The sequence below is a fragment of the Melanerpes formicivorus genome, unplaced genomic scaffold (assembly GCF_026170545.1).
Source record: "Melanerpes formicivorus ecotype bairdi unplaced genomic scaffold, bMelFor1.0.p_v2 SCAF_4, whole genome shotgun sequence".
NCBI classification, from domain to species: Eukaryota; Metazoa; Chordata; class Aves; order Piciformes; family Picidae; genus Melanerpes; species Melanerpes formicivorus.
Window position 1 is genome coordinate 35,390,223 of NW_027142356.1, and position 14,355 is coordinate 35,404,577.

Below are 14,355 nucleotides of genomic sequence, written 5' to 3' on the forward strand. Positions count from 1 at the left end.
AGCTAGCTTAGCACACAACAGAACAACAACATTAAATCAAGCAGCGTTCTTCAGGATCTCTTTTGCAGGGCTGAGGTTTATTCTGGAGGGGAAATGCTGCTCATTTTGATCTGTGCAGGCATCTCCTTCCACACAGCCACGACTGATTGTCGCAGCTCCTGTGCTGAGATCCCTGACACTGCTTTCATTGTCTGCCCACTAGGCTTTGTGGGCTTGTTTTCCACCACTCCTGGCTTGGAATGGTGATTATTCTTACACACACAAATGACATCAGCAGTAGGGATAGTAAGGGCAAAACATAAATAAAAGCAGTAGTCTGTAAATACTGTGAACAACCCAAACCCTGCCAAGGAGAAAGCATCCCTTGGCCTTAAATCATGCACTGATTACCATGTAAATATGCTTAAATGTTTTTGAAACTGCAGTCTGATTAACCACACCGAGCAGATTTAATGATTCATGCACTTTAATTTCTTTTACCTCCCTCCTCCCAAATTTGTTACAAAACTAGGTGTTAAGCAAATTGCTTTATTCCTCTTTCCCTTACCCTGCCCCCTCCCTGCTTCCCACTGCCATCCCTCTCATCCATCGCAGCGGCGGTATCAACATCCTATTCCCTTCTGCTGAGGTGATAGGTTAATTAGGGATGATTCAATTATGGGTCTCTCTTAAGCAGATGCTACCACATCCCTGATTAACTCTGGAGTATTTTTGAGATACAGTGCTTTTCTCCTGAGCCTGAAACACTGTAGGAGAATTAAACAGATATTAACCCACCGTTACCACCGATTCATGCCAGCCTAAGTAAGCAGCCTCCTCAAGGTCCCTCCTCCACTCTCACATTTTTGTAAGGAGTTGTTGTTTTGTTGGAAAATATTCAGAGATAATCTCAGTTTCAGCTAAAAGCACATAAAGGATATTTCAGTGTTCCTTGGCTTTTTGATTATTTCTTGGCATTCAGCCTTTACACCTGGAAAAACACGGTGCTTTGGAGCTTTGTCTTAAGCTGGCAATCTGAAAAGCAAGCCCTGGAAGCACTGAGAATGTCTCAAAGTGGGATTTACAGGTATTTTGCACTCCCTCCTGGACAGTCACACTGTGCAGCAGCATTGCCCCTTGGCTAGGCAGCCAGGGTGCACACCACCTTTGGTAAAGAGTTTGCTTTGCACAGAGTAAAGGCAAAAGTGGTGTTACATAAATAAACAAACAATAAACAATAAACCAAACCAGGTTGGAAGAGACCTTCAAGATCATGGCGTCCAACCTATCAACCAATCCAACCCACCTAAACAACTAACCCACGGCACCAAGCACCCCATCAAGTCTCCTTCTGAACACCTCCAATGACAGCGACTCCACCACCTCCCCAGGCAGCCCATTCCAACGGGCAATCTCTCTTTCTATGAAGAACTTCTTATTAACATCCAACCTGAACCTCCCCTGGCGCACCCTGAGACTGTGTCCTCTTGTTCTGGTACTGGCTGCCTGGGAGAAGAGACCAACCTCTGCCTGTCTACAACCTCCCTTCAGGTAGTTGTAGAGAGTGATAAGGTCACCCCTCAGTCTCCTCTTCTCCAGGCTAAGCAGCCCCAGCTCCCACAGCCTCTCCTCACAGGACTGTGTTCCAAACCCCTCACCAACTTCGTTGCCCTTCTCTGGACTCGTTCCAGCAAGTCAACCTCCTTCCTAAACTGAGGGGCCCAGAACTGGACACAGGACTCGAGGTGTGGCCTAACCAGTGCAGTCTAAATGCAGCAGGTCATGCAAAGGGTCTGATATGAATAATAAAACCCTCTGTCATTTCACCCCACTCTGACTTCTCCCTAAAAATCCAAAGTGACCCATTTTACACCTGTTTAATTGCATAGATCACACTTTGCCATAGCAGGCCTACAGGAAGGCTGGGGAAGGACTTCTCAGGATCTCAGGTAGTGATAGAACTAGGGGGAATGGAATGAAGCTGGAGGTGGGGAGATTCAGGCTGGATGTGAGGAGGAAGTTCTTCACCATGAGAGTGGTGAAGCCCTGGAATGGGTTGTCCAGGGAGGTGGTTGAGGCCCTGTCCCTGGAGGTGTTTAAGCCCAGGCTGGCTGAGGCTCTGGCCAGCCTGATCTAGTGTGGGGTGTCCCTGCCCATGGCAGGGGGATTGGAACTAGCTGATCCTTGTGGTCCCTTCCAACCCTGACTGATACTACGATACTATGATTACAAACACAAATTAGGTCAGCCGTAATAATAATCATCATCATCACCATCATCATCCAACAATATCAACCAACCATCTGTAAATAAATGCAAACAATCCAAACCATACAAAGAATAAAACATTTCTTGGATTCCTTCCCATGTAAATATGGTGTTAGGTATTTCATAGAATCACAGAATTGAATCAACCAGGTTGGAAAAACCGCAGAGATCATCCAGTCCAACCTATTACCTAACACCCAACACTATCTAATCAACTAAACCATGGCTCCAAGGGCCTCATCCAGGCTCTTCCTAAACACTTCCAGGGATGGTGACTCCACCACCTCCCTGGGCAGCACATTCCAATGGCCAATCTCTCTTGCTGGGAAGAACTTCTTAATAACATCCAGCCTAAACTTTCCCTGGCACAGCTTGAGACTGTGTCCTCTTGTTCTGGTGCTGGTTGCCTGAGAGAAGAGACCAACCCCCACCTGGCTACAACCTCCCTTCAGGTACTTGTAGAGAGCAATAAGGTCTCCCCTGAGCCTCCTCTTCTCCAGGCTAAGCAACCCCAGCTCCCTCAGCCTCTCCTCACAGGGCTGTGCTCCAAACCCCTCCCCAGCTTTGTTGCCCTTCTCTGGACACATTCCAGCAACTCAACATCTTTCCTACACTGAGGAGCCCAGAACTGGACACAGGACTCAAGGTGTGGCCTAACCAGTGCTGAGTACAGGGGCAGAATGACCTCCCTGCTCCTGCTGGCCACACTCTTCCTGATGCAGGCCAGGATGCCATTGGCCTTCTTGGCCACCTGGTACCTGGTTTACATCTCCACTGACTTCAGTGCTTATTGCTAGACCAAGGCAGTGCCTCGGTAGTGTAGCTACTACACAATGACACTGCCATGTGTCATTGAGCAGGAGAGCCTGGATGTTGTCTTTATTTTCCCTTTCTTTTTGGTAGGAAAAAAAAGCCCAACAGAGTTCTAAGTGTCATCAGATGGTTTCAGGAAATGTTTCAATTCTGCAAGAGTCAGAAGGGCAGCCAAGCTTAATAGCCTCACCAACTCCTCCTGTGGCTCCCTGTAATGAGAGCTGTGTGTAATGAGAGCACATAGCCAGCGATCAAAAATTACAATACCAAGTTCTTAGGTGGTATAAAGGAGAAAAATAAGCAGAGGTAAAAATTTTAGAGTATGCTGGGTGCTTGTAAGAAAGTGTGGCAAAACCTAAAGGGGTTTACTTGGTTTTTCTCCCTGTTTTTACACACAAGAAAGCATCTACTCAGCTCTGGTGAGACCCCACCTGGAGTACTGCCTCCAGTTCTGGAGCCCCTATTACAAGAGGGATCTGGAGGTGCTGGAAGGTGTCCAGAGAAGGGCCATGAGGATGAGTGGAGGGCTGGAGCACCTCTCCTGTGAGGACAGACTGAAGGAGGTGGGGCTGTTCAGTCTGGAGAAGAGAAAGCTCCGAGGTGACCTAATTATGGCTTTCCAGTACCTGGAGGGGACCTACAGGAAGGCTGGGGAGGGACTGCTCAGGATCTCAGGTAGTGACAGGACTAGGGGGAATGGAATGAAGCTGGAGGTGGGGAGATTCAGGCTGGAGGTGAGGAGGAAGTTCTTCCCCATGAGAGTGGTGAAGCCCTGGAATGTGTTGTCCAGGGAGGTGGCTGAGGCCCTGTCCCTGGAGGTGTTTAAGCCCAGGCTGGATGAGGCTCTGGCCAGGCTGATCTAGTGTGGGGTGTCCCTGCCCATGGCAGGGGGGTTGGAACTAGATGATCCTTGTGGTCCCTTCCAACCCTGACTGATACTATGATAGAGAGAGTTGTTGGCTGTTGGAGTGGGCTGCCCACGGAGGTGGTTGAGTCCCTGTCCCTGCAGGTGTTCAAGAGGGGATTGGATGTGGCACTTGGTGCCATGGTTTAGTAGTCATGAGGTGTTGGGTGACAGGTTGGACTTGATGATCTTTGAGGTCTTTTCCAACCTTATTGATTCTATGACTCTATGATCTGTGGGAAAGAGATTTTCTGTCTTTTTTCTCCCACCTGGATGGGCTGACGGCAAAGATTTTGAGACTCTTCCAGAACAAAAATAAATCACGGAATCGTTTTGGTTGGAGATTACCTTTAAGATAATCAAGTCTAACTGCCAGCTCAACACCACCATGGCCACTAAATCACGGCCCCATGTGCCGTGTCGGTATGTTCTTTGAACACCTCCAGCGATGGTGAGTCCATCACCTCTCTGGGCAGCCTCTTCCTTGCCACTCTTTTAATGATGCCCACGGAGGTGGTGGCGTCACCGTCCCTGGAGGCGTTCAAGGGGAGATTGGACGTGGCACTTGGTGCTATGGTCTAGTCATGAGGTCTGTGGTGATAGGTTGGACTCGATGATCCTTGAGGTAATTTCCAACCTTAGTTATATGGTGATTTTTTTTTCCCTAATAGCCAATCTAAATCTCCTCTGGTACAACTTGAGGCCATTTTCTCTCTTCCTATCACCCAAGAGAAGAGACTGACCCCCACCTGTACTGTGTCGAGTTCTGGGCCCCTCAGTTTAAGAAGGACATTGAGACACTTGAACGTGTCCAGAGAAGGGCAATGAGGCTGGGGAGAGGCCTTGAGCACAGCCCTATGAAGAGAGGCTGAGGGAGCTGGGATTGTTTAGCCTGGAGAAGAGGAGGCTCAGGGGAGACCTTATTGCTGTCTACAACTACCTGAAAGGAGACTGTAGCCAGGTGGGGGTTGGTCTCTTCTCCCAGGCAACCAGCACCAGAACAAGGGGACACAGTCTCAAGCTGCACCAGGGGAAGTTTAGGCTCAAGGTGAGGAGAAAGTTCTTCACAGAGATTGTCATTAGTCATTGGAATGTGCTGCCTGGGGAGGTGGTGGAGTCACCATCCCTTGAGGTGTTCAAGAGGAGACTGGATGTGGCACTTGGTGCCATGGTCTAGTTGTGAGGTCTGTGGTGACAGGTTGGACTCGATGATCCTCGAGGTCTCTTCCAACCTTAGTGATACTGTGATACCTGGCCCCAACATCCTTTCAGGGAGTTGTAGATAGCATTCTGTGCGTCTTTGCTGTCTGGCATGCCCAAATGAAGATTAAACCAGGAACACCCCCCCCAGGTTCCTCTCTGATTAAACAGCTGTCCAAGAAAGAAGCACAAGGATCATGAAGGCTTGCTGCCTTGGACAGTATCAGAAAACCTGTGTCAAGGGCAGCAAAAGCCACCACATGGGTGGAAGTTACTGCAGCAACCAGCATCTCCTGTGAGATTCTGCCATCTCCTGCAAGGTGATGGTAAGGATGGAAGGGGCTATGATAGATGGTTGTTTTACTGCTTGAAAGATGTCTGATACCTGGACTTGGAGGAGAGCTCCATGATGCTTGGGATGTCACAGATACTTGGAAGTACCCTTTCCTGCTGTATCTAAATGTGGTGCTTCTTGTTTAGCTTCTTGTTTAGCTTCTTGTGAGGACAGAGTTGCCAAAGCATCAGCAGTATGGAAGCTTTAAACTACTTTGGTCCTCATGAAGTTGTGCTCTGGGCTACTCAGGTTAGGAAAGATGTTGAGTTGCTGGAAAGTGTCCAGAGAAGGGCAACAAAGCTGGGGAGGGGTTTGGAGCACAGCCCTGTGAGGAGAGGCTGAGGGAGCTGGGGTTGCTTAGCCTGGAAAAGAGGAGGCTCAGGGGAGACCTTCTTGCTCTCTACAACTACCTGAAGGGGAGGTTGCAGCCAGGTGGGGGTTGGTCTCTTCTCCCAGGCAACCAGCACCAGAACAAGAGGACACAGTCTCAAGCTGTGCCAGGGGAGGTTCAGGCTGGATGTTAGGAAGAAGTTCTTCCCAGCAAGAGAGATTGGCCATTGGAATGTGCTGCCCAGGGAGGTGGTAGAGTTACCATTACTGGAGGTGTTTAAGAAGAGACTGGATGAGGTGCTTGGTGCCATGGTTTAGTCGATTAGATGGTGTTGGATGATAGGTTGAACTCGATCTCAAAGGTCTTTCCCAACCTGGTTAATTCTATTCTATTCTATTCTATTCTATTCTATTCTATTCTATTCTATTCTATTCTATTCTATTCTATTCTATTCTATTCTATTCTACTCTACTCTACTCTATTCTATTCTATTCTATTCTATTCTATTCTATTCTATTCTATTCTATTCTATTCTATACAGCCTGTGAAGTTTGCACTTGCTTTTCTGGTGTTTTGTATTAGCAAAGAGTCTCTGGTGATGACCTGATACCTCTCAGCCATACTTGGTTCTATTTCCTGCAATTCTGTGGAGCAATGTGAGGTCTGAAAGGGAGCAGAACAGAATACATAGAAATGTCTCATTTTTAGGAGCTGATCTCACAGCAGCATGATGATACTTTACCCACAGTAAGTAATTCCACTGCAGGCTACCCAAGAATGGACCTACCTATGCTCTTCCAAAGGGATGGGGCACAAGTGAGAAGACAACAGGAAACTATTCCAGCTGTTGTGTCCCCAGCAGATGAAGTACAGCTCTACTTTAAGTGTGTATATCTGATGACAAAATGCTTTCTCATTACTGGTGAGAAATATGAAGGCACTAAAAGCTGGCTGCAGCTTATAAATACTTCTATCTTCATAAAAGCAGTAATGTTTCCAGCACTAAATTGTATGATTTTGCCATCATTCTAGTGACTGCAGGACTCTGAGCAGTTTTGACTTTCTAAAGCTATTGTACATCACAGTTTGGCACAAACTGTCCCCCAGGGATCAGTGCTGGGCCCCATCCTCTTTAACATATTTACTGATGATCTGGATGAGGGCATTGAGTCTATCATCAGTAAATTTGCTGATGACACCAAGCTGGGGACAGGAGTTGATCTGCTAGAGGGTAGAGAGGCTTTGCAGAGGGACCTCAACAGGCTGGACAGATGGGCAGAGTCCAAGGGCATGAGATTGAACACATCCAAGTGCCGGGTTCTGCACATTGGCCACAACAACCCCATGCAGTGCTACAGGCTGGGGTCAGAGTGGCTGGAGAGCAGCCAGGCAGAGAGGGACCTGGGGGTGCTGGTTGATGGTAGGATGAACATGAGCCTGCAGTGTGCCCAGGCAGCCAAGAAGGCCAATGGCATCCTGGCCTGCATCAAGAACAGTGTGGCCAGCAGGAGCAGGGAGGTCATTCTGCCCCTGTACACTGCACTGGTTAGGCCACACCTGGAGTCCTGTGTCCAGTTCTGGGCTCCTCAGTTTAGGAAGGAGGTTGACTTGCTGGAACGAGTCCAGAGAAGGGCAACGAAGTTAGTGAGGGGCTTGAAACACAAGCCCTATGAGGAGAGACTGAGGGAGCTGGGGTTGCTTAGCCTGGAGAGGAGGAGACTCAGGGGTGACCTTATCACTCTCTACAACTACCTGAAGGGAGGTTGTAAACAGGCAGAGGTTGGTCTCTTCTCCCAGGCAACCAGCAGCAGAACAAGAGGACACAGTCTCGGGCTGCGCCAGGGGAGGTTCAGGCTGGAGGTCAGGAGGAAGTTTTACACAGAGAGAGTGATTGCCCATTGGAATGGGCTGCCTGGGGAGGTGGTGGAGTCGCCGTCACTGGAGGTGTTGAGGAGGAGACTTGACAGGGTGCTTGGTGCCATGGGTTAGTTGATTAGGTGGTGTTGGATGATAGGTTGGACACGATGATCTTGAAGGTCTCTTCCAACCTGGTCTATTCTATTCTATTCTATTCTATTCTATTCTATTCTATTCTATTCTATTCTATTCTACTCTATTCTAAATAACCTCAGCCTTTCAAATGCCAGGTGCTAGTTGCAGAGCCAGGCTTCTTGGGCTGCCCTATTCACCAAAGCCTAAGGGAAACCACAAAGAGGATAGCCCAAGGCCAACAGTCAAAGCCTGGGTTTTGTTTTGTGTCCCTCTTATGGCTCTGCAAATATTCTCTTTGGCAGGAGACAGGAGAAACTGTTTCCTCCAAACCCTGCAGCAAACATAACTTTGTAAGAGGCTGTGGCTCCCAACTACATCAATACAATTGATTGTGTGGCCTGATAACATGTATGATAAGCAAAAACCCATCTGAAAGCAATAATAGAGATGTTCTTGGAATAAGTTCTTCTCCATGAGGGTGGTGAGACACTGGAACAGGTTGCCCAGAGAGGTGGTGGAAGCCTCATCCCTGGAGGCTTTTAAGGCCAGGCTGGATGTGGCTCTGAGGAATCTAATCCAGTGTGAGGTGTCCCTGCCTATGGCAGGGGGGTTGGAACTGGATGATCCTTGAGGTCCCTTCCAAGCCTAACAATTCTGTGATTCTAAGGGGATGAAAAATCATTTAAATCCACTACCCTATTTCTTTTGTACTTCTTTTGATTTTGATGTGGTTCCTAGAGAGTTAACAAGATCACAGCCCTGAGAGTGGATTGTCTGCAGGCTTATGCACATATCCATGATCACTGACGACACCAACAGGGATCTGTGCCTACTATAACCCATGGGAGAGATGCTCCTGCCAAAATAACTCTTCCTTGTTATGACTGAGTAGAAAGCCTGTGGGGAAGCAGTAATTTTCCTGCCCCTTAGGAAGGAGTTTCCCTGGCCTTTGCTTTCTCAGAGTGACAGCATCTCACTGAAGTGGCAAAATAACCTGGCCTGCAGCGAGTGAAAGAAGAGTGAGATCTTTGCAGGAGCTGAAGAGCGAGGAGGAAGTGCTGCAGGGGACTTAGCACGCTGGGGAAAGCTAGTCTTGCTAAGATGCTAAGCAGTGACTAAGCAGGACATGAATAAGAGGTGGCAGGTCTTTGTTGTTTATTGATCCAAGCTGTAAGACTTCAGTATTGCAGGCATTTGTACGCCGTAAGCAGTGCTGCTTCGGCACAGCCTGTCACAGCTTCCTCTGTAGAGTCCCCTAATTCCTAATAAATACTTGAGCAGCACAGTGGCCACCAACTGTGCTGATGACAAAAGCTGGGGTGTGATCTCCCAGGCTGACCTGCCACAAAGCACAGCATCTTATCATAGTATCATAGTATCAGTCAGGGTTGGAAGGGACCTCAAGGATCAGCTAGTTCCAACCCCCCTGCCATGGGCAGGGACACCCCACACTACATCAGCCTGGCCAGAGCCTCATCCAGCCTGGGCTTAAACACCTCCAGGGACAGGGCCTCGACCACCTCCCTGGACAACCCATTCCAGGGTTTCACCACTCTCATGGGGAAGAACTTCCTCCTCATATCCAGCCTGAATCTCCCCACCTCCTGCTTCATTCCATTCCCCCTAGTCCTATCACTACCTGAGAGCCTGAGCAGTCCTTCCCCAGCCTTCCTGTAGGCCCCCTTCAGATTCTGGAAGGCCACAATTAGGTCACCTCAGAGCCTTCTCTTCTCCAGACTGAACAGCCCCAACTCCTTCAGTCTGTCCTCACAGCAGAGCAGCTCCAGCCCTCTGCTCATCCTTGTGGCCCTTCTCTGGACACCTTCCAGCACCTCCAGATCCCTCTTGTAATAGGGGCTCCAGAACTGGAGGCAGTACTCCAGGTGGGGTCTCACCAGAGCTGAGTAGAGGGGGAGAATCACCTCCCTCGACCTGCTGGCCACACTTCTCCTGATGCAGCCCAGGATCTGATTGGCTTTGCAGGCTGCAAGTGCACACTGAGAGCTCATGTTGAGTTTCTTGTCCACCAGCACCCCCAAGTCTCTCTCCTCAGGGCTGCTTTCCAGCCAGTTATCTTCCCAGACAACAAATCTTCTTTGTCCCAGATAGAATCAGTGGGTAAAAACAGACTACAACTCAAGTTGTCACCTCTCACCAGGGCAGTCCCTACCCTTGGCTGGATGTTACAGCCTGTGCTATTTCACCCTCAGGGACATACACCTTATTTCAAACTTGCCTTTTTGTTTTCCTTCAACTGGGTTGTATAAAATCTTTGGAAAAGAAAGGGAAATGCCTGTCATCTGTTACATGCTTATAGTTAGTGGTGAAGTAATTTCTCCATTTTCTCTTTGCTAAGCTCAACATTTACCTTCTTGAGATGCTTGGCTGGTATTAAAAGTCAAAGTCCCTACACCTACTTACAGGTCTGTACAGCCAAAGTCTTCTGGAGTAATCCAAATAATCCAGAACATGAATAAAATCACAGGATTACAGGATGCTAGGAGTTGGAAGGGACCTCTGAAGATCATCAAGTCCAACCCCCCTGCCAGAGCAGGACCATAGAATCCAGCACAGGTCGCAGAGGAACACATCCAGATGGGTCTTGAGAGGCTCCAGAGAAAGAGACTCCATAACCTCTCCGGGCAGCCTGTTCCATTGCTCTGTGACCATCACAGTGAAGAAGCCTTTTTCCAACCAGGTTGGAAAAGAACTTTGAGATCATCAAGTCCAACCTATCACCCAACACCATCTAATCAACTAAACCATGGCACCAAGCACCCCATCCAGTCTCTTCCTAAACACCTCCAGTGATGGTGACTCCACCACCTTCCTGGGCAGCACATTCCAATGGCCAATCTTTCTTTCTATTAATAGAGTTGAATAGAATAGAATAGAATAGAATAGAATAGAATAGAGCAGGTTGGAAGAGACCTTCAAGATCATCATGTCCAACCTATCATCCAACACCACCTAATCAACTAAACTATGCAACCAAGCACCCAAGCACCGAACACTTCTTCCTAACATCCAGCCTAAACCTTCCCTGGTGCAGCTTGAGACTGTGTCCTCTTGTTCTGGTGCTGGTAGCCCTGATATTTCATTGATATCAAAACAACTGCATTATTATTTTCCCCTCTATATATCTGCACTGAGAAAAAAAAAATAAGGTATACAAAAAATAAGGTCTGTCTCCAACCTCTCCTGTGAATAGAATAGAATAGAATAGAATAGAATAGAATAGAATAGAATAGAATAGGATAGGATAGAATAGAATAGAATTAGAACAGAATAGCATAGAATAGCATAGAATTAGAATAGAATAGAATAGGTTGGAAGAGACCTTCAAGATCATCGCGTCCAACCTATCAACTAATCTAACCCACCTATAAAGGACACAGCTGCCCACTGCAGGCTTGAACCCATGACTCTGAGATTAAGGGTCCCATGCTCTAGCAACTGATCTAACTGATTGTCAGACTTCTGCAGCAAGAAGAAATGGCTCACCCCTGGCTCAGCTGCTTTGTCTCTTCGTGGTGGCCTCAGCCCCATGAGCAGGCAGCAAGGTTATTCTGTTCATTAATGAGATTTTATGCTCTGTGGCCGACACTGACGAGTGGCCCTTCTGGTGTTTTGCACAGCAGAAGACAAATCCCTTTAGCACTTAAGGGGAAGGGTGTACCACTACAGGAAGGCCTACAGGAAGGATGGGGAGGGACTTCTCAGGATCTCAGGTAGTGAAAGGACTAGGGGGAATGGAATGAAGCTGGAGGTGGGGAGATTCAGGCTGGATGTGAGGAGGAAGTTCTTCCCCATGAGAGTGGTGAAGCCCTGGAATGGGTTGTCCAGGGAGGTGGTTGAGGCCCCATCCCTGGAGGTGTTTAAGCCCAGGCTGGCTGAGGCTCTGGCCAGCCTGATCTAGTGTGGGGTGTGCCTGCCCATGGCAGGGGGGTTGGAATTAGATGATCCCTGTGGTCCCTTCCAACCCTGACTGATACTGTGATACTATGATACTATGATGCATGCCCACCCTGCTCAGACTGGCAGCTGCTAAGTGAGGACTGGCTCGGCTTTGCAAGGCGTCCTCCTTCGCCTGACCTTGAGCGATGCTTTGCTGGGAGTTCATGGCAGGGCACTGCTAAATTGATGCTCAACTGTCAGAAAGATGTAACAAATGATAAGGAATCTGCTGACGAACTCCACAGCACTGTGAATTTCTTGCAACATTAAGGGAGATGCCTCCTCTGCCTGACTATTTGGAGAAGTGTGCAGTCTAACAGGGCTGGGGTTATTTTAGCTCGTGTGCTCATTTATTTCAGTAGTCAGCTGGATGTGAGTGAAGGCTGCATGGATGGGCTGTGGAGACAAGCTGTTGGGGTGCAACCAGCTGGAAAAGGAGTGAGGGGCAAGGAGAGAAGGGGTTACCAGAGGAACTGATCTCAGCACTCAGGATCCTACAAATGTGGATGTTTATAACTGGATGTGTCCAGTTCTGGGCCCCTCAATTTAAGAAGGACATTGAGACACTTGAACGTGTCCAGAGAAGGGCAACAAGGCTGGGGAGAGGTCTGGAGCACAGCCCTGTGAAGATAGGCTGAGGGAGCTGGGGTTGCTTAGCCTGGAGAAGAGGAGGCTCAGGGGTGACCTTACTACTCTCTACAACTACCTGAAAGGAGGCTGTAGACAGGTGGGGGTTGGTCTCTTCTCCCAGGCAATAAGCAGCAGAACAAGAGGACACAGACTCAAGCTGTGCCAGGGGAAGTGTAGGCTCCAGATGAGGAGAAGGCTCTTCCCAGAAAGAGAGACTGGACATTGGAATATGCTGCCCAGGGAGGTGGTGGAGTCCCTGTCCCTGGAAGTGTTCAGAAAGGGATTGGATGTGGCACTTGAAGCCATGGTTTAGTTAGTCATGAGGTGTTGGGTGATAGGTTGGACTCTGAGGTCTTTTCCAACCTTGTTGATTGTACAATTCTATGGACAGTAAAATAAAAACAACTCCCATTTGTGGTGAGAGCAGGCAGCAGGCATCAGAAACATCAACATCACACACAGCAAGGTGGTGTGCCATCTCATTTAAACTATATTCTTACCCTGAAAGGTTGGACTAGATGATCATTGGGGTTCCTTCCAACCTGGTATTCTATGAATCTATGAAAAAGATTGCCTAGACTGACCTGCATGTCTGCCAAAAGCAGGGAGGGGAGGAAAAAAAGAGACATCAAATGTCCTGTTACTTTCAAAATTCCTCTCAGTTGTGTTTTCCAGGTGGAGTGGAACACCATTTTACTTGTGTTCATCTGCATCTGAAAAGCCATTTTACTTCTATTGCAGTAGTATTTCTTCCATCGAGAAGAAAGAATGTGCCCTTTTCCACATGCCCCTGGGATCACAGAATGACAGAATCAACCAGGTTGGAAGAGACCTCAAAGAGCATCAAGTCCAATTGATGACCCAACACCATCTAATCAACCAAACCATGGCACCAAGTGCCTCATCCAGTCTCTTCTTAAACACCTCCAGCGATGGTGACTCCACCACCTCCCTGGGCAGCACATTCCAACGGCCAATCTCTCTTGCTGGGAAGAGATCTTTCTAAGATCAAGCATAAACTTCCCCCTGCACAGCTTGAGACTGTGTCCTCTTGTTCTGGTGCTGGTTGCCTAGGAGAAGAGACCAATCCCCATCTGGCTGCAATCTCCCCAGGTAGTTGTAGACAGCAATAAGGTCTCCCCTGAGCCTCCTCTTCTCCAGGCTAAACAACCCCAGCTCCCTCAGTTGCTCCTCGTAGGGCTTGTGCTCACCTGTACACCTCTGCCTAATCAACAGCAGTAACGAGGTGCTTGTGCCTGTCTCATTTAAGTGATGATGCCACATTCTCATCTCTTATTTTTGGCCATGCTCCCTTCCAGTCTTTCTGCTTAATAGAAGGTACCTCTTATCCTCCCTTAGTCTTCAGGGAAGGGATCTCCCCTGCAAACCCCTCTGCATGTTTATATTCTTGGGTTTTTATCTAAAAGCACGGAGACAACCCATTAATAAACCCCTGGTCTGCTGCACTGAGAGGTTTCAGTAAGGTGTGGGGTTTCATAGCATCATAGTATCATTCAGGGTTGGAAGGGACCACAAGGATCATCTAGTTCCAACCCCCCTGCCATGGGCAGGGACACCCCACACTAGATCAGGCTGGCCAGAGCCTCGTCCAGCCTGGGCTTAAACACCTCCAGGGATGGGGCCTCAACCACCTCCCTGGACAACCCATTCCAGGGCTTCACCACTCTCATGGTGAAGAACCTCCTCCTCACATCTGGCCTGAATCTCCCGACCTCCAGCTTCATTCCATTCCCCCTAGTCCTATCACTACCTGAGATCCTGAGAAGTCCTTCCCCAGCCTTCCTGTAGGCCCCCTTCAGATACTGTATTCAGACTGGTTTAGCAAACTGAGCCAGCAGCCCTGAGCTGCAAGCAAAGCTGTGCTGCACATTCAAAGGGGCTCTTGCACCAAACACCGGGCGACCACGCTCGAGGCTCGCTCTTCCT

At 48.5% G+C, this 14,355-nt stretch overlaps 1 protein-coding gene across 3 annotated transcripts in view; it reads right to left on the minus strand.

The window, feature by feature from the left end:
• The window catches only part of BEND4 (BEN domain containing 4), a 56,726-nt gene that overhangs the window by 18,097 nt on the left and 24,274 nt on the right, over positions 1–14,355 (minus strand). The gene's annotated exons all lie outside the window — the stretch shown is intronic.